The 22,744-nt window shown below is 42.7% G+C and overlaps 1 protein-coding gene across 14 annotated transcripts in view; it reads right to left on the bottom strand.

Annotated features, from left to right (window-relative positions):
• Positions 1-14,012, bottom strand: part of fat3a (FAT atypical cadherin 3a) — a 155,603-nt gene extending 141,591 nt beyond the window's left edge. For 8 of the 14 annotated variants that reach the window (XM_067507251.1, XM_067507255.1, XM_067507258.1 and 5 more), the window contains exon 1: positions 13,777-13,937. The gene's annotated coding sequence lies outside the window, so the exon portion shown is untranslated. Of the gene's footprint in view, positions 1-13,776 lie in introns of all 14 variants that reach the window. The other 6 variants (XR_010914642.1, XM_067507260.1, XM_067507261.1 and 3 more) reach the window with 3 other exon arrangements.
• Positions 14,013-22,744: the final 8,732 nt, after the last annotated feature.

Here is a 22,744-nt window from a genome sequence, read left to right as displayed (position 1 = left end):
TAACTGGCTTCTTTTGATGCAAAGGAGCAGCAACTCCCCTGGATGCCCAGAGTCAAAGGGTACAGCCACACTATAGAGGACAGTCGTTTCGGCTGCTTGGATTCTTTTGGTCACCATCCAGCCCTCATGACCGCAAGTAAGGGCTGGAATGTAGGCTGACCGGATCATACAAGGCTGTCAGTTCTCCCTAAAATACTGATTGTCATTAAATGATTGCTGGGATTTTTTTTCTTCTCCAAAACAATTGAGGAAAAGATGGACAGATGGGAAATTGGGAACGTGCTCCTTCTAGAACTAGTAGTGTGTGTTTGTGTGTGTGTGTGCTGATGAGGCTGGGGTCTTGTAGAGATTGAAATGAGGCCCATTTCTCAGCAGACTATGTTGGCTCTCTGTACAGGATGTAATTTAAGCTGCTTCACCCTCCTCACTCCTGTTTTCAGTCCTGCTCTGTTAGCAGGACACTGCTGTTGGGTTTCCATTAGGCTGCATACCTGGCCCATGCCCCACAGCACGCCACTGTGATCCAAACCTGATTACAGGCTCCTGAATTTGGCTGTTTGACATTTGCTGAGTGTGTTCCCTGCATGATTTTAAGCTGGTTTTCTCAGCCTAGTCTCCTACTAGAATGAGTGGAGAATATATTTAGTTTTCTTTTACATTTGGCTGTTTGGAAAAATAATTGAAACTGCTCACATTCCACACATGCTGGCATCCACCATGGTGTTAATTGGACTAAAAGAAGACACTGGTGTTATGTTGGAAAACTCTGCAGAATGTGAGATGAGACTTTATTCTCGACTATTCTGTCGTGTTTTGAACCTGAACCCGAGTCATCTGTGCTGCAGTTAAGAAGTGTTCGATGTTTAACAGCACATCAACATCTACGTATGTGGGACAGTTCCATGTATAGGAATTGACCAGGATTACGTGCAACCTGTAGGCCACTTACTGGTAGTGTGCTGTTACACCGACAATAGTTAACACATTGAACCCCAGGTCTTCATGCCTGGTGATTAACCACAAGAATATAAGTTTGTAAATCTGCGGAATAAATTGACTATAATCAATCAAATGGACATGACAATTACAGAAAACTCGTATGTCTCAGGTATTATATTTATGACTTTATCTGAGACTTGCCTTGCTGACGCAGATTCATCACTCTGACTGTTACAAAAATGTTTAGAAGTATGAAATACTGTAGTATGATTGGTATTACAAACAATATTTAGCATCAGTCTGTTTTTGATAACTTGATTAGTGCATTAAAAAGTTTGGAAAAAAAAACAAACTATTTGGACCAAAATGGCAAAGATGCAATGCTGGGTTAACTTTACCCAATACAAATGATTGTTTGTGTTCTAAAGTGTTCTTTTTTCCTTTTTAGTTGTTTTTGTCAATAAATATAAATATTGTATAGAGAGCATTATTTCTTAATTTTAACTTACTGTACATTGGGCTCATACGGTCCTCATTGCTACATGTAGCTGTATTTAAACCAATGACCACAGACTAAATCTAGGTTGTGGTAGCCCAATTCAATACAGATGTTGTGGTTTGTCCCTGGATGTCTGGATAAATGCTCAACTTGTGTGCAGTTTGTTCTAAAGCACTACTTTAGTATTGATTGAGTAGACGGGTTCAGCTACAGTATATGTGGGCCAAATATAATATGTCTATCTCTGTTGCATTCTTCAGCCTCTGATAGAAACACACACTCATTTTAGGCTGCTAATAATATGGTACGCAACATCATGCAGAGTGAATTAAGAGATACAAGGACAGCGTGAATGGAAATGCAAGGACTGTTATTATTAAAAGCAATGAAGTACACGGGGAAATGTCACTGTTCTTAAGCACTTTTAAATTACACATTCATTTTTATGACAGATCCAGTCACTGTAGACCAATTACTATGCTTTTACACAAATCTGAAGGATTGGCCTGTTGGCTTGCTCTGTTTCAGCCAGAGTAGTGAATGGGGGAGAAAATAAAGCTTAATTCTCTGTATGTATGTCTGAGTGTTTGTGTGTGTGTGAGTTGTCCAGAGGCAACTAATGGCCAAGTCAAGCGCATAGTAGAGGATGTACAGGATCCAACAATAGGTAATTACCGTTATCAGAGCCTGGCCACGCCAAAGTCACATCTCTAGTCCCTGGAGCCTGGTTAGAGCTGCACTCGGGTCTCAGCACACACACACACACACACACTCCCTATAGTAATTCATCACACCTGTGGTGATATAGTGCAGCAGCAGACCTCACGCTGCTTTAGTCTGCAGAGGACACACTGAGGAGAGGTGCAGTGATGCAAGGCGGCTGAAAACAGACACTACGAGAATGCTTTTTAACATCGACCAATGCATAATCACATGGTGCTAGACACACACACACACACAGAAAATGGCAGGTCCTGGGAGTACGACCAACATCCTCCTGGTCACAAGCCTCTCTGATCTCTAGGCAGCTGCTGTCCCACATGATCACATCCAAAGTGAAAAGAAAGGACATCACAGCCCTCAGGCTACAAAGCCACAGAGGCAGGTTTCAGGGCTGCACAGATTTATGACTCACTTAAAGTTCTCCCAAAAGCTGAAAACAACCAAATCATCAGGAAAATGAAATCGTGTGTGGACTCATCAAACAATGCAGAGTAAACCTCCAACTCTCAGTCCCTGTATGTCTGCACGAAACACATCCTCTGTTCTAATTGAAACCGCTCGTAAATGTACAGCCATAAAGACGTCTGGCTTTTCTTCTCATGCTGCCCATAAAATTAAAATGGAGATACAACATGAATGAGACCAGGCCAGGCCACTTTGTAAATATAACACTGAACAATAAGGTAAAATGCAGCAGCTGCACAGAGCTGATTTGTCTGATGATAATCAAATCAGACATCACAAGTCTGGTAAGACATTTTTTTAAATTCTGATGTTTAATGTATTTCTGTCAGTCGAAAAATGACACTAGTGTGAGCTTTTATTAGATGTAATTCACCAGCAAATATGACACTCAAATAACATGCATATAGAATTAATTGTGTATGTGTTTAGTTCCTGCACAGGTTTTTGTAGAACATGTACAATCAAGCAAACGTGCACACACTGTTCAAATACACCACGTTTATTTTACATGTTGACAGCTGCAGTCAAATCAGTACATATTGTACAGTGGCACTGGAGAATATATGAACCCTTTACACATTTCTGTTATCATAAATATAACTTAAAACTTTGAAGTCATCCAGCACTGTCATGCATACGAGCAGGGTTTAATGGTAATGTTTTGGTGTCCCATTCAAAATCTGATCGCATGTAAGTCACATTTATGCAGAAATACACAAAATCCTAAGGGGTGCACAAGCTTTTAGGCACCACTATAAACCTGATTTTATTTGTTCACATCTGACATTATGACTGAGGGCCCAGACAGATCAGACACTATCCTTAATTCTTCCTACATCAAATCTACAAACTGCTGTGATACAAGCCTGGGTGGAGATTTGGGCATCTTGACCACAGTCACACATTAGTCACAGTAAAATAGACACACAAGGTTACAGAAAATTGGTTGCAAGCAGCAGCCACAGTTCTATGTTTCAAAGACAGAACTGACTTGTTTTACAAGTTCAGGGAAACTAGACATTTAGTTTGTGCTTTGGCCCATGGACATTTCTTCTTGTGTTCCTGTTGGCGACTGTCATCAGTTGTGATGATCCATCATTATCTAAACTGTTTATCCTGTTAAGAGTTGCGGGGGTACGGGGTGGGGTACACCCTGGACAGGAGACAAAGTATATGGCATATACTGACAGAAAAATGAATTACAATTTCAGCTAGATTTGAAAGCTACCACGGGTTGAGTACATCCATATAACACACACACATACACACACACACATACACTGCCGTCAACCAGGTCTGCACGCACTTCTCCTCAGTTTATTAGAAAAACCTACTTTTCTCTGAGCTTATTCTACTCCAAGTGTTTTTTTTTTTCATATCTTTCAACCACAAAAGTTGCAAAGCATGGCAAACAATGAGCAGTCAGAAAACAGTCAATATCACATAAAGGAGGAGAGACATATAAAATCAAAATACAATCAAATAGAGAACAAAGTCAAATCACTAGAGAACAATAAGTAGAGCAAAGTCAAATAATACAAAAGAAAAAAAAAATATATATATATATATACAGGCTGAGTCAGAGAAAAACAAACCCAGACTCAACGTGCTGAAATAAAAGCTTTGAATATAATAGAGGCAAATAAGAACAGTGTCAGTGCTGGAGGATGGGAACAAAACACTGAGTGTGAAGCAGAGAGAGGAAGGAGTGGGGCTGAGTGCTGAGAGGAAAACAGAATAGAAAGAGAGCAGCAGCAGCAGCAGAAAGATAAGGAGGAGGTTAGGCTGTACTGAGAAACACAGAGAGAAGACAAAACACTGATGGGCTGCTGAATAATCATGGCCATCGGACGTCAAGCAGAAGCCTTTTTACTTCCATTATTGCAAGTGCAGTGATGGATTTGAGCCTGTGTGTGTGTGTGTGTGTGTTTGTGTTTCATCCATCTGACTTGCACTGATGCATGTTTGTCATCATTCATATGTGCACACCGTGATGATGAGGAAGCTCGGAGTACCCGACCCCCTGCTTTGTTGAATTTTCCAGGGTTTGATGTTGTCTAAGATCATTAATATTATTACTGATTATTGATGCCTCAGTACATCAATTAAAGCTGAACTCTGTTTTCATCTAATTAAACAATCGAGTATTTAGAGACAGAGAAAAACACTGACTTTGGAGGGAAAATGTCTCATAGATGTGCACTAATTAGCACTAAGGTAAAATCTGAACAACTTCCCAACTAATCTCTAACCATGTGTGCTCCTTTTTATTAACTAAAGGTAACGTATTGTTACAGTATATCAGGCTAAAGCAGCACTCTGTGGAACTGCTCACGTCTATCTGGAAACATTCAACATGATCAACGCAGGGGTGTAGCTCACTTAGCTTGTATAACTATCTGCGCTGTGTCTTATACATATCAATCAGAATTTCACAGAATCCGTTCTGTTGCTCGTGCCACAGTCATGTAGGGCTGGGTGAGAAATCCAATTTGACTTTTATTCAGTACAGAACATATTTTAGGAGCGTGCTTGCATTTTTTAGTTTTGCAGGAATGTGAGGCAGTTAAATGTTTGCTGCTTTTAGCTGTGATTTTGGATTTAGGACAGGAGCTTGGATCAGTTCCAATTTTCCAGTGGTGTGTTCCACATTGGACCGTGAAAAACGGAACAATTTTTGGTACCTTTCTTTGGTAGTATTCAACTAAATTCAACTTTTTTTACAGTTCAGTTTATTTTCGTCATTGGCATACAAGCATTTAGGTAATACAGCTAATTGCCCCTTTTTTAAAAAGAAAGCCATAAATACAAAAAGCCGTGCACTCATTCATCCCACGTATTTTTATGCTGCCTTTCTGAGGCCCTCATGAGAACCAGTCATATTTCATAAGCATCTCAAAAGGCAAATGGTCGACAATTTGGCAGTGCAAATAGGTTCACTGAAGTAATTGTAATTAGTAAAAAACGTATTCCAAGAATCCGAACTGAACTTTCAAAAGTCCCAAACTAATTTCAACCACTGTATGCAGAAATTACTCAACAAGATATGGTCTTTTATTCTGAAATCAATCCATCTGAACTGCTTAATGCTTCTTGTAACTCAGTACATTTGAGAACCCGAGTTTTGCTCAGAGCCCTCGTTTCCTGGCATTATTTGGTCAAAAGGCAGCAACAAAGGAGCTGAAAACCAAATATCACACACTGTCTGTCTCAGTCTCAATAAGATGGATAAGAGTGATTTGACTTAGATTTTTGCTGCCTTGTACCTCACTTATAAGTCGCTTTGGATAAAAGCGTCTGCTAAATGACTAAATGTAAATGTGAATGGATCATCAAACACTGCTACGGCCACAATACAGGCAGTAAAGGTCAACACTGGGGCTGCTCTCTCTCTCTCACACACACACACACACACAGTTGATAATCAGCACTCAAAGTCAAACGAGCTGATATCTGTTGTTATAACATGTCAGAGGTTGCTGGCAGGAACATCCCCCCCCACACACACACACACACATACACACCAAATATTTCTTTATCTACCATCATCTGTGCATGAAACATGCTCCAACAACCAGTGTGTTTTTTCTGATTTTGGGAAGAAGTAAAAGTTTGTGTTCGAGTTCATAGCTGAATTACTTTCTCCACCGGCCCTTATCAAATGCTCCCCTAACGAGCAATCGATCCTAGAAAACCAACACTGCGCTCCACTTCAAACGCAGAATTTCCCCCATTTCCTGCCGACAAGGCCCCACACTCTGACCAACAACATCTATCAAAGGCAGGAAGGGATCGGGCCACTGCAGGCGCCGGCCGATTGGTGAACACCTTCAGCAACTACACACAAATTGATTGAGAGGTTGGCACTGACAAGCGGCTCCGCTCAGAAGAAAAAAAGAGGCAGAGTCACCAATAGTTTGGTCGGCACTGTATCACCGAGCCGACCCACCACGTCCACAGTCTATTTGTTAAAGTCAGCAGCAACTCTGCTCCACAGATCTGCACTGAAATTCAATGCTTTGAGCCCCCAAGGCAGAAATAGGAAGATCAGCCTTTATGTTCTCCCAGCACGCCTCTCTCTGTCTCTCTCTCTCTGTCTCTCTCTCTCTCTGTTTTCTTGCATCTCAATGAGTGGGTGACAAGAGCCTCTGCTAGCCAGTAAATGATGCCACAGAGAGACTAACTCCACTGAGACGCAGCTGTTTCTTCTGGACTTTTCCATTTCATGGGCCTATCAGCATAATTTCAGAGTACAGCGCACCACTGAGCAGCCAAACTTATTACAGGAATGCATTTCTCTGAAATAATAGGACCGGCAGAGGAAAACAAAAATGCAGCTGAGGTTTCGAGAGACTTATGGAGAATGAGCCAAACTACTGTTCTGAAACAAGACTCAGCTTTTACTCTGAAAAAGGGAAAACTGATCCGCAGCAGAGCTACAAGTCAGAAGCCAACTTGCTGCCCTTGAAGGATGGAGTGTTCATTAGTGACACAGCAGTGCTAGACGCAGGTCCAGGCTTTCATAATCTGATTCAAGGGCTGACGAGTTACAGAAAAAGAGAATTGTAAGGACTTTTTTAAGGCTATTCTTTGTTTGTTCTTGTCCAAATCATCAATTGGACCTAAGCCACAAGCATCTGCATCTGATTGCTTGGTTCAGACCTGCTCCAATTATTAAAACCATATCAGACAAACACAGTTTATTAATCCCAAAAGGCATAGTTTAACAATTTGACACCAAATTATCAGAATCACACTAGTCTTGCGAGCTCTTGCACATGTGCAGTAATATAAGTTGAGGAAAAATGTCACCCAGCGGAGCAACATGTTTCTCCAGCCACCGTGACTGACAAAAGACATGTAAATGCATATTTCCTCTCCTGGAGATGCTGCCCAAATGGCTGGGCAGGTTTTCAGCCTGACACCTCTGCGAGCGGCTGGTTGACATGCCAACACTAACCCCCCACACACGGGATCAATACCCATCTGCTCTGGCAGCACTGGGCGCCAGGCACACATGGCAGGCATGAGGAAACATGCACACTGGAGACACTGGAGACATCCCCTGTGTGTGTGTGTGTGTGTGTGTGCAGGCACTGCAGCAAGATGCACTCTGTCTAGGTGTCAACTATTACCAGTGAAGAACTCTAATGGGATGTTGCAACTGTAGCGGGATTTGGAAATGAAACGAGCAACCAGACAAATGGAGTGATTTCAAGGGTGCTGCAACTCACGGCAGGGAAAACCTAATAAGGACAAGCAATGTGGGAAGTAATGAGAGTGAAGTTGAACTACGCATTAATGTCAAAACATAAGGGCACTTGACAGAGTGACCCCACTTCTTTTCACAAAGTGTAACCATGCTGCCTCCTACACACATTCTTACTTGTTCATAGCTCGGAGCTGGATTTTTAGCCCAATTAGATACACCTCCAGGCCAGTTACACGATCCCTTAACAGCTACATATGCGTGTGCATACAGCAGCAGGGCAAACCGAACAGGAGTTGAAAGGCTGGGTACAGTAACTTACAGTCACCAGACACAGACTTGCTTAAAATGATTCTCCAGCATTATTAGCAGAAGTGCAATTATTCACCAGTCACATCAGCACAGTCACGGTGGCTTGGGGATAAAGGAATGTTTAATTGATGTTTTCTGCACAGACTGGCAAGAACTTCACCTCTGTTTCTGGGTACGTGAATGTAAAATAAAAAAGTCCTGGAACAGTATCAGCTAAATCTGACACAGTAAATGAAAAGCAGTGGACATGATTTAACATGACAAAGAGCTTCCTGTGAATTATTCTGCTGGCTGATTAGACAGCTGCCATAGAAAATGGGCTCCTTTTGAAGACTCACGCTGTAATTAATTTGAACCTGTTGGATTCAGAACTTAATTTCCGGGGTTTTGGCTCGTGGTCAGGTGAGCCCCTGTGTAGGACAGGAGACATTCAACATGCAGACTGCTTGGGCAGCTGTGCACAGGGTAACTGAAGAATACTGCCTACAGATCTTATTGTATTGTGAGTACACGGACAAGGGCAAACACGCATTATTTCACATTAACTGTGCAGCTAATTAACACCTTTGTATTCACAGAAAGAAATGTCTCTTTTTATAAGCTCCTGAAGTCACCATGTTCTCACCTTTCTGTGTGCAGTGAAATACTTGTGTCTGCACTTGTGTCTCCGCTACACAAGCCTTCCCCGTCGTGCTGTCATGTGTTCACACTTGCTGTTAGCAAACAGCTGATCCTGTAGCAATTGTAAATGTGAAAATAAAGTGAAAGAATACAAGCCACAGTTAGTGTCTCCTCTGTGGAAACAGGGGTCGGACATGTTTTCCACTAAGCAAAACCTTAGTCTGTACTGTAGGTTATGCAGGGTGCATCCAAATAATAGACAGAGAAGCTAGAAGAACCGATCAATTGCTGCACTTTATAAACATAAATAATGATACATTAATTAGGACAGTTCTTTCTTTCAATTTAAATTATGGATATGATATGCAATGATAGATGAAGTAGTACTTAAGTAAAGGAAATACTATAATGTAGAAATACTGCATTAAAATCAAAGCACAGAAGTATTACTGAGAATCTGTCCTCACCAAGATGGCAGCAATTACAATGACTGAGTCACTTTAAGGAAACAGTAGCATAATATTCGACGAAAAAAAATAATGAGTGTTTGTAATGATTCATTTCAAACACTTTGACAAAACAAGAGCAATAAAATATAAAGGCTGGCACCAAATCAAGAGCTTAATACTTAACCTGCCACTAGATGAGACTGCTTGGACTCCAACTGTGTGTGTATAGCTAAAAAAGACAAATCTCAAACACACACACACACAAAGGCTCAGTGCAGACACTGGGGACTGCTACACAAATTAACTAATAGCAAACCAAGCATGACAGCACTTTAGGCTATGATACACTAAAGAGGCCCTTGCAGCCAGAGCGGCACTGTGGTAAGAAAGTCAAGGCTACATGTCAAAACTGCCAACTGGTGTTGATGCTTATCAAAATGCTTGTCGTTCAGCTCTCTGAATGATTAATGACGACAAGGTGCAACGTTCACTGTATCCATCCATCCACTATCTTTAGCGCTTATAACCTGTTAAGGATTACAGGGGAACAACCTGGACAAATCGCAATTCCATCACAGAGCTGACACAACCAAACTCACACTCACGGCAAGTTACAGACACCAGTTATCCTGGATGTCTTTGGATTGGGTACCTAGAAAAGAAAACATACAGACAGAGGGAGGTTGTTAGAGAATTTGTGGTTTTGTGGGTTCTACAGAAAATAACAGGCGCACACAACTGATGCCACTGTGGACTAAACACTAATCACCTACAGTCTTCATTCATCTGGTGTCCTTTGCTTTGCTTCTACCAAGACCATCAACTGACATCAAAGACTAATTGAATCGATAGCTTCCATGTAATTTCTCACACGCAAACATCTTGAATGTAATATTTTAGCTCATCACAGCTTGTAATTCTTACCAAACCTGTTTAGGTTTATAAATTTAAGCAATTACACCAAGACACTTGAGGAGACTTTGGTTCCACCAGAGTGTTCAAAACAATCGTAGCCCTAAATTCCAACTTTATACCAAGTGTAACATTTCTGAGCATCCAGCTAAGACTTTTCTCCCAACATGCACCTTTTCAGTAAAAAGTAGCTGTTTCTCTGAAACTGACCTGCTGGCACACACTGTTCTATGTAGTGTTGAAACTATTAAACCTTACTGGCAGTGTTCAACACGATGGTTATGCGCTAATGGTTCAAAATGACATAATTTATTGAAGGTAAACTGATACAGCACCTTGAAATCATCCTCCAAACAAGGCAAGAGTCTAGATTATTAGTTTTCCAGATGCTGTTTCGACACTGTTGGCTCTTAATCCACATGCAGACAGTGTGTACAGAGAGACAGGTTGATGGCGAGACCAGGCTGTCATGCACATGAAGAGCAAGAAAGGGAAAAAAAACGGACTGTACACAGATCAAAATGACAAAGACAGACAATACTGCTGGGCATCTGGGCTGACACAGCCACCATTCAACTGCATTCCAGCAGTCGCTGAGAACAATAGCAGGCCCGTTCACACAAACATATACACACAGGCCTGCACCAGCCGATTGCAGAAACAGTGGGGATGAAGCACTAGCACACAACAGGCAGCCCCCCTCCCTCCAGCCTGGATGGAGAAGGGAACCAAAGAAATCCCCCAACTCTCTCTTGCTCTCATACATACACACACAGAGGGAAAGGGGGGGGGGGGGGGCTGGAGAGTGCTGGCATTTGGCACGAACAGACGCTCACAAAGCCCTCGGGACCCCAGAGATGAAGGGAAAGCAGGGGGGGAGGGGGGGGGGGGGGGTGAAGGAGGAGGAGAAGGGGGTTGCAACGATGCCATTTCCAAGCAGAGCAGCCTGTGGAGCAAGGCGCTCAGGGACAAGGAGAACAAAACGAGCAGAGGGGAGGGGGGTCGGTGGCTCCATCTCCTCCTCCTCCACTCTCTTCCATGTGGAGGTCAGTGTGTTCAACAGAGAGGTCAGCTACTGCAGGCAGTAGTGGTGCAGCAGCTCCTCTGCAAACCCTCATGCACATGTTATCTGCAGTGATGCAGTCGGAATTCAGATAGGATCCATGCAGCCGCAGGAGGGTGAAGAGTGCATCACACACACAAGCTGACCACGCCTACATCAGTGTAGACACAGACTAATTAACCTGAAGCAGAGTGGGCTGAGGAGGAACATATCAATTTCATCTTTTTGGCAAGTACGAAAATGGGTTCAGGCGTGTTTAGCCTACCTTGTGAGACGGGAGCCAACACGAGGAAACGATATTCCAAGAAAAATCTTAAGAAATCTAACAACTCGGAAGTTCATTAACTAATCAACAAAGATGTACTTACCTGTTGTAGCTTGTTAGATAGAGATGCTGCAGCAGTATTCATGAGTATTCCTGTTAGTCCATTTAGGATGCTTAGCTCCATTCTTAGCCAAACAGATTGCATAAATTTCAGTATTGTATCTATAGCACACTGCCAAAGTGACCAAGTGTTGCTGTCACTAAATTTACAATTGCATGTTGGAGACAACAAAGATTATATTGTTTTCCTCATCTAACAAAACTGTGTTATATCAGATTGTGTTTGATATCACAATATGACTGAATTACCGTGATATCGTGTTTGGTACAATATATAGTTGCATGATAATGTTAGTTTGCGTCCACCTGTCATGGCGTCAGTTGCTTGGGGAATGAAGGACACGTTCCTTATTTGAAGGAACCTTCAAAATACTACGATCTTCAAATCTACAAAAAGTTTGGTGCTCTGTCGGTTCTCTTATTCCAGTTTCACTTCACTTGTCTTCTTGTCCCAGGAACTCATTGAAGCTGTAATAGGGTTAAACCCTGGACAACCTTATTTAATGGCTGCACCACTGCTGTGGATGGAATTTTCTAAATTCAAACAATCTTATTTCTCGAAAATGCCAGACTGTTACTTTAAGAGAAACTGTGAGCGAGAAACAGGGTTTGCAAGGTTAACAAATTTAGAAGCCGAGCGTACAGAAAAGCACAGACTAAATTAAACTGCTATCTGTCTAATAAAAGCAACTAGTTAGTAGCTACAGTGAAATTAACAGCAGTGAGAACAGCCAATACTCTGGGTAATACACATTAGCAATGCAGTCTACAGTGGCCAAGTTCCAATCAGGCTGTGCGAGAGAGAGAGAGCTGATGGAGGAGAGGTGATGATGAGGAGGTGGATAAAGAAGAGGAGGTGTCGGGGAAAGAGGTTAGGAGAAGGAGGAGGAGGAGCTGTAACACAGGCCGGCAGAGCAAGTGAATGGACAGCTGTGTGGCTGCTTGGCCGCCTGCCTGCTGAAAGGTGAGAGGAGGAGGCATCCACACACACACAGACTAGCAGATGTATGTGCACAAGTATGCGTGTGTGTGTGTGTGTGTGTGTGTGGTAAACAGGTACAGTACGCACAGTCGTGCTGTAAACTGAATAACCTCCTGAAGCTTCATGTGAAATCACAGTCTCCTACATCCTGATGGCTTTTGCAGAAACCTCCCTATAAAAATGACAGTTGGTGGAGCTCCACCCTGACGGAGCAGTCCTTCACTGACTGCTGCTAACCTTCATGAAGCAGCCTCCCCTTTTACACACACACACACACACACACACACACACACACTGAAAAAGAGATACAGTAGTTTTCACTAAATAGTGTGGGACACTTCAGACCAGCCCCAGTTGTTGCTTCTGTCTCTTTCTGCAGCAACACACACACACTCACACACACAGGCTTCCATAAACTCCCAACATATCTGCACTGCCATCACACACAGCCTGCAGGACTCCCTCAGTGTGACAATGAACATCCAAGGATTCTTCTTTTTTTCTAAGAGCTTCCAGGCTTCCAGCTGATCAAATGATCCACTAATTAGCATTTCTTTATTTCACTCCCACAGCTTTCCAGCTGTGGCGGGGGATGTGCCATGGTGTGGGCTACTGTGTTATGGAGGTAATTAAGATGCTGTAAAGGTGCAGAGAAGGCCTTGTTAGTTTTATTTGTTATTTTTGACAAATGCTGATAGTGAAGTTGTTGTATCGGATGCGTGATCAGTAACACCGAGATGCACCTGCCTCCATAGAAAATCTCTGACCTGGACCAACCTAAACGTTTCCATTAATGCTACTTAATTCTGCAGCTCGCAGTGCAAGAAGCCAGCATCGACAATTACACACTGAGCAGGTCGGGATGGCTGCAGCGGGACCGTCCTCTCAGATGTCCCATGCAGCTGAAGCTGGAGTCCCGCAGCCCGTTCATCAGCAGCCACCGCTCAACTGTTTTCCCTCCACACGGTGTTTCTGTGCGCGGAGCCTCACAGCTGCAGCACATCTCAAACACTGTACCACATGCTGCAAGGCTCGGGTCACCCACCTCATCCCGCTCGGAATTACAGATAAAAAAAAGAATGGAAGAAAGAAAGAGACCCGCTTATCACCGGCTGTGGAAGCTCGCTCCACCGCATTCGCACCGCACGTTTGCCCGCACACTCCTAACTTTGCCCCCGTATCTCAGCTGGGACTGCGGCTCCCCCCGCGGGACTTACCCGGTCATGCTGTTGAATATCCCGGTGAAAAAGCTCCGTCCCTCTCGCTACCATCCACAGCAGCAGCGCCGTACCGACACTGAGTGACTGACTGACTGACCGTGCGCTCCGCTCCGCGCTCTCTCTGCTCCGCCGCCGCCGCTGCTGCTGCTGCTGCGGGTGACGCGCGCTCACGGCGCTGACGGTTCACGCGCAGGAGTGCGCGGGCACAGCGCAGCCTGCCGGAGACTCCAACATTAGATTTCTCACTTTGCATCTTTCCAATAATTTAATAAAAGTACTCATTGAATTGTTTAACTGATATTAAGCAAATATAGGCCGAATTGAATGGGCTTCACGAGGGACAGGGGCTAGCTGCCTTATTATTGGATGGATCTCACAACCCTGCAAATTACACAGAGCTGATTCACATCATCCTCCCAAATGAATGTGTCAGCACCAGCCAAGGCTGTTAAATCCATTTGATAATTAATCACAGAAGGTTTCATTCGAAATTGTTGATACAAACATGACACTTTCTGGTTATATTACATGAAATTTGATTATTATTTGACGTTGATACAACCTCATCTCAATTATACTTTTGATATTGTTCAATATTTTAAATATTCAGCAAAGAAAACACATTGACAACAGAAGTATCCTCTGTCATCCCCACTGATAGTCAACTAAAGGTTCACATATGCAGTCAGAGATGATAAATAACGAAGTATAATTATTAAGTACTGTACTTAAGGGGGATTTTAAGGTAGCTACTCTTTGCTGTAGTATTTCCATTTATTTTCCTCTTATTTTACTCCACTTCAGTTCAGAGGGAAACATTGTCCTTTTAGCTCCACTTCATTTGTCTGACTGCAGTACTTATTTAAAGAATCTTCAAAAATTACACTCCACTAATACATCATGTGTATTTTTTCAACCCATAAAAATGGTTAAAATCAGTTCCATCTTTAGTGTCTGTTTTCAAAACATCCCAAACAACAATATTTTTTACGACTTACAATAAATTTCCTTTACAGACTCAATTAAGATTACTTGGTATTGTAGTAGATTTCTTTTTTGGCAAGTACATGCAATTTGAGTACTTCTACCTCATTTGTGTACAGTATTTGTGCTTAACACTGAGATTAGGATAAAAGATAAAGAAAATCCCTGTGATATAATCTGCAGTTAAATTAGTGATAGCTGTGGCCAACCCCGTATATTATCAACATCTAAACCTGTTGACCCTGTTATTTAGAGGCAGCAGTCCTAATTTAAAACAAAGACTGCAGAGCTTCATCTGCTAACATCAGGTTCAGGTTTGGAGCCATTTCTGCAGCTGACTCCTACTATAAAACTAAAAACTATGTGTCTTTTTGTTTGAACGCTTCAGTATTTTGTTATACTGACACTGCGGATATTTAATTACAGTTGAAGAATGTGGAGGACTGGGAGAAATGAAAGATATACAGTACACTGGATCATTTATTTCAGGATGTGACATGTTCTTCAGAGATGTTACAGTAATCACTGCCAGCTAAACAGAGCGGTGGCTCCATTTCCCAAAAGCTTCGTGAACTCTGGAAATATAGCGGAGGAGTGCCAAATAGGTGGGTGAAGGCAGCTGCGAGACTGTTCGTGTTTCTGCTTGTTATGTTTGCAGGAAACCAGCATTATTACCCACCTAATGTGGGCTTTTTCCCATTGTGACAGGCCAAGTTGTCCTAAGATGAGCTTTTACCTTTGTATTCTGCATGTGGACTGGAACAGGGCTGATGGTTATACCTGTAAATGAAATGGCAATAAAGAAAATGCAGTTTGTCCATTACACCCTAATGGTTATTGACTGGAACAGGAGGTTTAATCTCAGATCAGTCTAAATAAATAATAGACTCTCAATCATGCTTAATTACAACAAACTATTGACCAGTAAATGTACAAACCGTTGACTTCCATATTTATCTCAGACCATATCAGGCTGTTAGTTTTCCCTGGGGACAAACCTTCTGCATCGACAACACATCAGTACGGTCTGAGGCCGACTTAGTATACTCACATACTGTGGCTCGGGATCAGGACATCATGCAACCTGAACACTTCACTTACTCACAGGTTCATAAATGTTCTTAAAGGAGGAATTTCACCAACACAAATTGTCTTCTTGTTAATTCTTTCTTGCTTATTTGGTTTGTGTGCTGAGCAGCAGCCTAACTGTGGTTTGGTGGATGTGTGCAACAAAATCAATGCAAAACAGGTTTATAATGAATGTGCAGATGCTGTCTTATGTTACTACAACACTGCACTAGCAGTAGTAACAACACATCATTAGTATTTTTTTTAACAGGAGTATCTGTGCAAAGGCTGTGCTGCAGAGTGACAACTGATCCATCTGTGGTCCAGCTGTTTCTTGATCATCAGAAACTAAAGTGGTTTTAGATGATGCCTCAGAGGAAAGGACATGTAATTTCTCTAAAAACACGTGTCTTTGACTCTTCTCCTAACAGAGAGACAATGACTTGAGGAAATGAGAAGACACTGGAGACAAATGAGTGAGGCCTACAGTGTGTTCAGTCAAACATGGCTCAGTGCTGCCTCTGATGGCTGGAAGCTACCCAGCAGCAATAAGAATGATGGAGCTTAGGTTGATGCTCCACAATTGACTTCTGACTCCTGCTCATCAGCCACTGACGTTGTTATTGCCAATGCTATGACTCTTTCTGGCCAAAGAAGTGTGAGACTGTGAGTTAAATGTTTTTAGGTGAAAGTGTTGAAGAAGAAGCAAAAACTGGTCATATTTAAAGACCAATTCAACTTGTTACAGTAAACAAAATAAAGGCACTGCTGTTTTTTACTACTTGAACATAATATATGGTTGTGGAAACACTGTGGATATAAAGGCAGACAACAGATTATTTTCACACAGAGATAAACCGCACGTTCTTCATTTTAATAAAGAATAATTATCTAAACACATTTGCATACATTAGTTTTTTGCTTTTGACAACAAATGTTTTATAAAGACAATAATTACTGAGGCTTTGAAAGAAAATGTTCACTTTTTTTAATGGTAGCTGTTGGCAGTAAGCGAATGTTTAGGAATGAAGGAAATTCACATGTTACCTTTGTTTTCGGTTTTCTGAAAATAAAAAAATCCTCTTTGTGCACATCCCTTCACAGGCTGTATCCACTAAATCACTGGTGGAACCTTGTGTGAACCTTTCATGAGCTGAGTTCCATGACTTTTAAAAATAAGACAACCATTAGCACCAAATGCCGATACAGGAATTCACTGTAAAATCACTGTATACACTTTGTGATGTCACTAAATATTTCCATTATTCAGTGAGAACTACAGTCATTTGCTGGATCAACGACTTACAGTTTTATACCGTGTAATATATGGTAAATAACTGTAGAAAATACAGAAAGGTCTAACAGTGTATGTTCAGTAATGTTTAAAATACAATGACGCTGAGTAAAAACTCGATGCAACATTGACAATGTGTGTGCAGAAGAACAGACTGAAGAGACTCATCAATCCCAGTGGATTTTAGATCCCAACAGAGCAATGATGCAGCAAGAATGCAGCACAGGCGCATCCAATGCACGTGGAGAACATGATTAATTTTAGTGCCCACTAATCTCTACAACAGCAGTGCAACAGTGAAAGGTAAAACAAATCAGGAAGAACAAAAATGATTCCCTCTGACGAAGAGGTTGGTGACATGGAGCAAAGTCCACATGTTAAATCAAAAATCACACAAGATTCATCCCAAATACCTAAAGCGGTTTTCATGAAAAGCTTGTTTGAGCCACTTGCTGTGGACAGACACGACAGACCTGCACATCCCCAGCTCTGGCTGCTTCTGCACAGTCTCATGAATCTCGCAATTTACTGTTGTGGAGCACTTCGTTCAATTCGCTTAAAAGACTGAGCCTCTCATCCTCCTTTTATTTTCCTCTTCATGCGCTTTAACAACAAAGGCACAGCACATACTCGGCATGATTTCTTTTATATGACCATTATCCCTGCCAACATTTTCCAATAAGGATTTATGTACAGCTCAGTCAGCGATCCTGATCTTTAAATAGAGCTGCTGGATGACAACAGGCTAAAATGAAGTGACCTTTGAATCATATTTTTGTCTCCACTATCATTATTTTCAGTAAATGGTGCAGAAAGCCCTGTATTTCCTTGTCATGTTTGACATAGCTGGTTGTGTGCTCGCTGGAGCCACAGCAACCGGAGAAAAGTGCTTCGAAAAATTACAGGCTTCCCTGTCTGTCTCCCTCGGTCTCCCCCTCTGTCTCTATCTTTCTCCCCCGCTTCTCTCCCCATCTCTCAGTTCCAATTTTAACTCGCTTTCTAGGCTGACAAGCAGACAGATGCCTCTCTCTCTTCCAGTGTTTCATTGTGGATCCTTTCAATTCTGTGAATTTCTCAACTGATGACTTCTGTCAGCAAACCGCCCCTCCTGACTCTCCAAATTAAATATTAAAATAAATAATACTTAATAACTACTAGATTAAGGGTCTACAGCCATGTGAGCAGCTCTATCAGGTCATACTCAGGACCCTGGTGCAGTGAGCTAAACGCATCCAGTTGACAAAAGTTCAACTTTTGTTGAAGGAAAAAGGAAAAAGGTCCATTTTGTGCCTGTCTGATTAAAACTTAGCATTAATCTTTTTGTTGAGTTCTACAAATTATGCCAAGAACAGCGGTCAAATATCCAATCACAGTTCTGCTAGAAGCTTGTGAATGGCTCCAACAAGGCTCTGCTAAAGGTCGGCACACACTCAATGATTATACGGCCAATTATGAGTTTGATTTGGTCGTCATGACTGCTCGGACCTAAATAGTCCTCGCTTCTACATCCATCATCCGTACGACATCTTTTACGCAGTTCCTAGTTGAACCACATTAATTTTGGAACAAGGACTGGTGAGAATTTCATACGCTTGTGGGATTTGGGTGTGTGTCTATCTCCAGGACTTCCAGTCGTTCCTGACCACTTGTGAAGTGTGTTGGATTCTACGCAGTCGTCGGCTGTGTCTCACTTCAAGACTGATATTTGGTGGAAACATCGAGATGTTTGAACTGTCTGGTTTTTGACAGTCTACTAAACTAGTGTGTTAGCCTTTGCTAGTGCTAGCTCAGGTGTGTTACCAGCTTAAAGGGTGATTTAACCAATGTTCTGTGTGCTGTATGTGTAAACCCTGCTTTCTTCTGATAAAAATCTGATTTTAAAAACATGGAGTGGCTGGAGAACAAAACCAAAGTATTATAGATCCACTCCAAGCATGTACAGGCTGCAATGTTCTGTTCCTCAATAAATCTTTTGTTTGGTCAAATGTGACTTTATCAGCCAAAATCATTGTTTCTCAAACACACAAGGCTTGTGGAGATGTTCTGCTGCATACTTCTAATGTAGGATTTCACAGTGAGAACACAGCTGGTGTTTTCTTAAACAAACTCTCTCATTAAGGTCTTGCTTGTGTAAGAATCGCTGAACAGAGGAACAGTGGGCCATCCTCAGTCTGCTACATTTTCCTGCAAAATGTTCTTTTTCCCATTTTTTAAAATCTGAATCTAAGACCTGCAGTTCTCTACCAGATTGCCTTGGCCTTGCAGATCTCATCTTGACCTCCATGATTCCCCTAAACTTCCAGCTCTTAATTACATTTTGCACTTTGAAAATGAAAGTTAATAATGCCGACAAAGCAGGGAAAGGCAAAGATACCAAAATATTTTCAGCTGCATATTTAAACATTTTATGTATAGAAAAGTTCAGGGTTGCTCAGTCAGAATCTGAGAGTGGGAGCATTTATATCTCTTTAACTCTGTTATTAGCCGACATTCTCTAAAAACAATTATTTACGTGTGTCAGGTCTAATGAGCTACTTAAGGTCTAAAAGCTTTTACTTAAAACTGAGCACATCATCAGTAACACAATTAGCAAGCATCTTATAATGGTTTACATTTGAAACCATTTAAGATATCAAAATATCGATTGTGCACTTGCACTGCACAACCTGAATCTTGCACCAATATACAACACAATACGGTAAACCACTGCAGTCCCAGTCAAATCTGCATGTGTATTTTCAGTGATGTGCACATCGTTAAAGGCTAAAACAGAGTTGATTAGTTTGTAAATCAAAGCAAGAAAAGAAAAAAGTACAATAAGATGTTAGAAGAAAACAAAGATAAGTAGTATGAAAAGTAGTAGTACCTGCATCAAGAGTCAGTTTTTTTCTGGTACATGAAGTACACCAAGTACTCATCACGATCTGGCCTTCAATTACACTTCCTGCCTCTGGACCTGTTCCTAGTCTTTTTCTTTACCTTTACCTTTCATTATCTCTCTTTATTATTTTCACCTGTTCCCCTCACTATTTAGGTCCAGCTTAACCCACAGTTCCCTGCTGGATCCTCATCTCTCTCCCAGCCTGCATACTGAACACATGATTCACCTGACCCTAGCAATCCTGACTCCTGAGAATCAGTGTTTTCCCAGGAACTTTTGGTGTGAGGTTTGGTTCTGTTCATTTAGCTCTTCATTTATCTGTCTCTTCTAAGTGTTAGGATTGTTTTCCATTGTAGTTCGGGTTTAGTGGGCTGTATTTTTGTTGGAGGGTGTAGAGTCTTTGTTTGTAACCCAGTGTTTCCTGTTACCTGTTTTTCTTTGTACCCTCCTGTTCGGAGCGACTTCTGTTTATTATTGATTATGTTACCAAAAATGTGTATTTTATTTTTTTGTTCAATCTGTCTCTTCACTTGGGTCGACCTTAAACTGTGATAATGTGGGAGGGAGACCTTATGAAACCGTCTGAGGAAATTGAGTTCTGGTGACATCTTCAGCTATACTTCTGGGTCTCAGTTAGATAACCCGTTGTATTTGTTAGACAACCCTGAGCCTGGTTTAGCTATCCGACAAATAGACCCCTATTATTTTAAGGGCCTCAAAAGGAGAGGGAGTCTCAAACCTCAGACCAAATCGCTTGTCTCTGATACACCTCAGTCTGCCCCAGCTGCTGAGCATATTTCTGGGTCGGCTAACACCCCGGGGTCGCCCCTAACACTACCCCTGAGTCTAACACAGTAACGTCCATCCAAGCCAGCCAGCTGCTCACCTGTTTCCGTTTTGGCTCCTGTAGAACCTACTCCGACACCTGAAATGTCAGCTCCTGTTTCTGGGCTAGCTCGATGTCCGGTCGACACTCTGCCTGACTCGGTCCTGAATGTGACAGACCAGTCAGCTCCTGATCCACAGGTGGTTGATACCACAGTGCGTAGGAAACGCTCAGCCAGAAATCTAAGGTCCAGCTCCTCCAGACACTCCAGCCAGGAACCCCTCTCCAGTACCCCCCGAAAATCTGACTCTACAGTTATACAAGCTCGGGATGCTAACCACAAGCTCAATACCCAGTCATCCATCAGCTGCTTGTACACCTTCATGAGACCATGGATCCTGAGGCTCATTGTTCAGCAGCACGGCAATTGGAAGGGATTATCAGGTCCAGATTGTGGTTGTTGAGCCTGCATGGGGTGCCCCAAATACTGGCTGGTTTGGATGCGTTCAGGGTGGAGTTTGGATGAGCACAACCTCCCCCTGTCTAGAACTGTGTGCCTGCTTCAGAGTTGGCCAATTTTCCGCCTGTTCAAGTTTCTGAGTTCACAAGCAGTCCACCTGAACCCAATCCTAACAATTCTGAGCCTGGTTCTGGTCCTGACTTTGATCCTGCTTCGGCACCTGCTTCCGGGTCAGTCGAAGGCTGTCCTGTTCCTGGTCCTGTTCCTGGTCCTGTTCCTTTTCCGCTCTCCGGGTTGGCTGTTGTCAGCTCTGCACCTGGCTTCGATGCTGATCTTGCTCCGGCACCTGCCTCTGAGCGGGTCAATGCCGACACTGCCTCCGGTTCTGTTCCTGTTCCTGTCTCCGAGAGGGAGGGCTCTTGCCTCAGCCACCAGCCTGCACTCCGGCTTCGTGCCCGGCCCCTGGAGGGCTCTCGCCTCAGCCGGGGGCCTCCTGCCTGGCCCCCGTGGGGCTTCAGCCTTCGCCACCAACCTCCAGTTTTGCCATCAGAGAGCTTCAGCTGTCGTCGCCGGCCTCCTGCCCGGCCCCCGTGGGGCTTCAGCCATTGCCACCCACCTCGAGTCCGGCCGTCAGAGGGCTTCAGCCGTCGTGGCAGGCCACCCGAGGACTTCAACCATCTTCTCCCGCCTGCAGTCGGACCTCTCAAGGTGCCCAGCCTTCGTCGCGGGTCTCTAGCTAGAGCCTGCTCCCTTCACCCATGTCCAGCTAGATCCTCTACCAGATGACCCATACATGGACTTGCTTGGGTTCACCTTAGCACTAAACTGTGATAGTACTTTGATTGTCAGTAAGGTTTTCCACACTGCTGTGCAGCTCGGATGAGTGGGATGGGGAGGTAGGAATGTCTTTGAGTTGCACTTTTCCTGTAGTACTGTAAAAATGTGATATCCTGTAGCTACTACAATTACAGGCTATGTGGGAAATTCAGGACAAATTTAAGCAGTGGGAAAGTTCACAGAGATTACAACATTTATTTTGCTGGTTATGGAGTGTCTTACAACACCAACCTTAGATTTTCATTTTTACTTTTTAGGAAACTTAGTAAAAAGACTTTAAAGACTTCAGATATCTTTTCATTCATCTATTTGTACAACTTTTTTTTATTTTCCATCGGTGCTTTCCAAGGATTGTTTTGGTGGGGCACAACACACATGCTGGGGCTAATTGTGCAAGCCAGAGGACACCAGCTGAAAAAGCACAAAGCCAGAAAGGAGATTATGGACAAGCCCAAGACGTGAGACCAAATTCAAGTAGTGTGCAGTAATAATACCTCAAGAAAAAGTCAGGAAAGTCAATAAAGTGTCACTTTGTGTGCACCACGGGTACGAACTGTTACTTTAGCTGTTACCAACACTGAATACTTAGAAAACACTTGGAAAAATGCTGCAACA

Source organism: Channa argus, chromosome 6 (assembly GCF_033026475.1).
Source record: "Channa argus isolate prfri chromosome 6, Channa argus male v1.0, whole genome shotgun sequence".
Lineage (NCBI taxonomy): Eukaryota > Metazoa > Chordata > Actinopteri > Anabantiformes > Channidae > Channa > Channa argus.
This window is presented reverse-complemented; position numbering and strand designations above follow the sequence as displayed.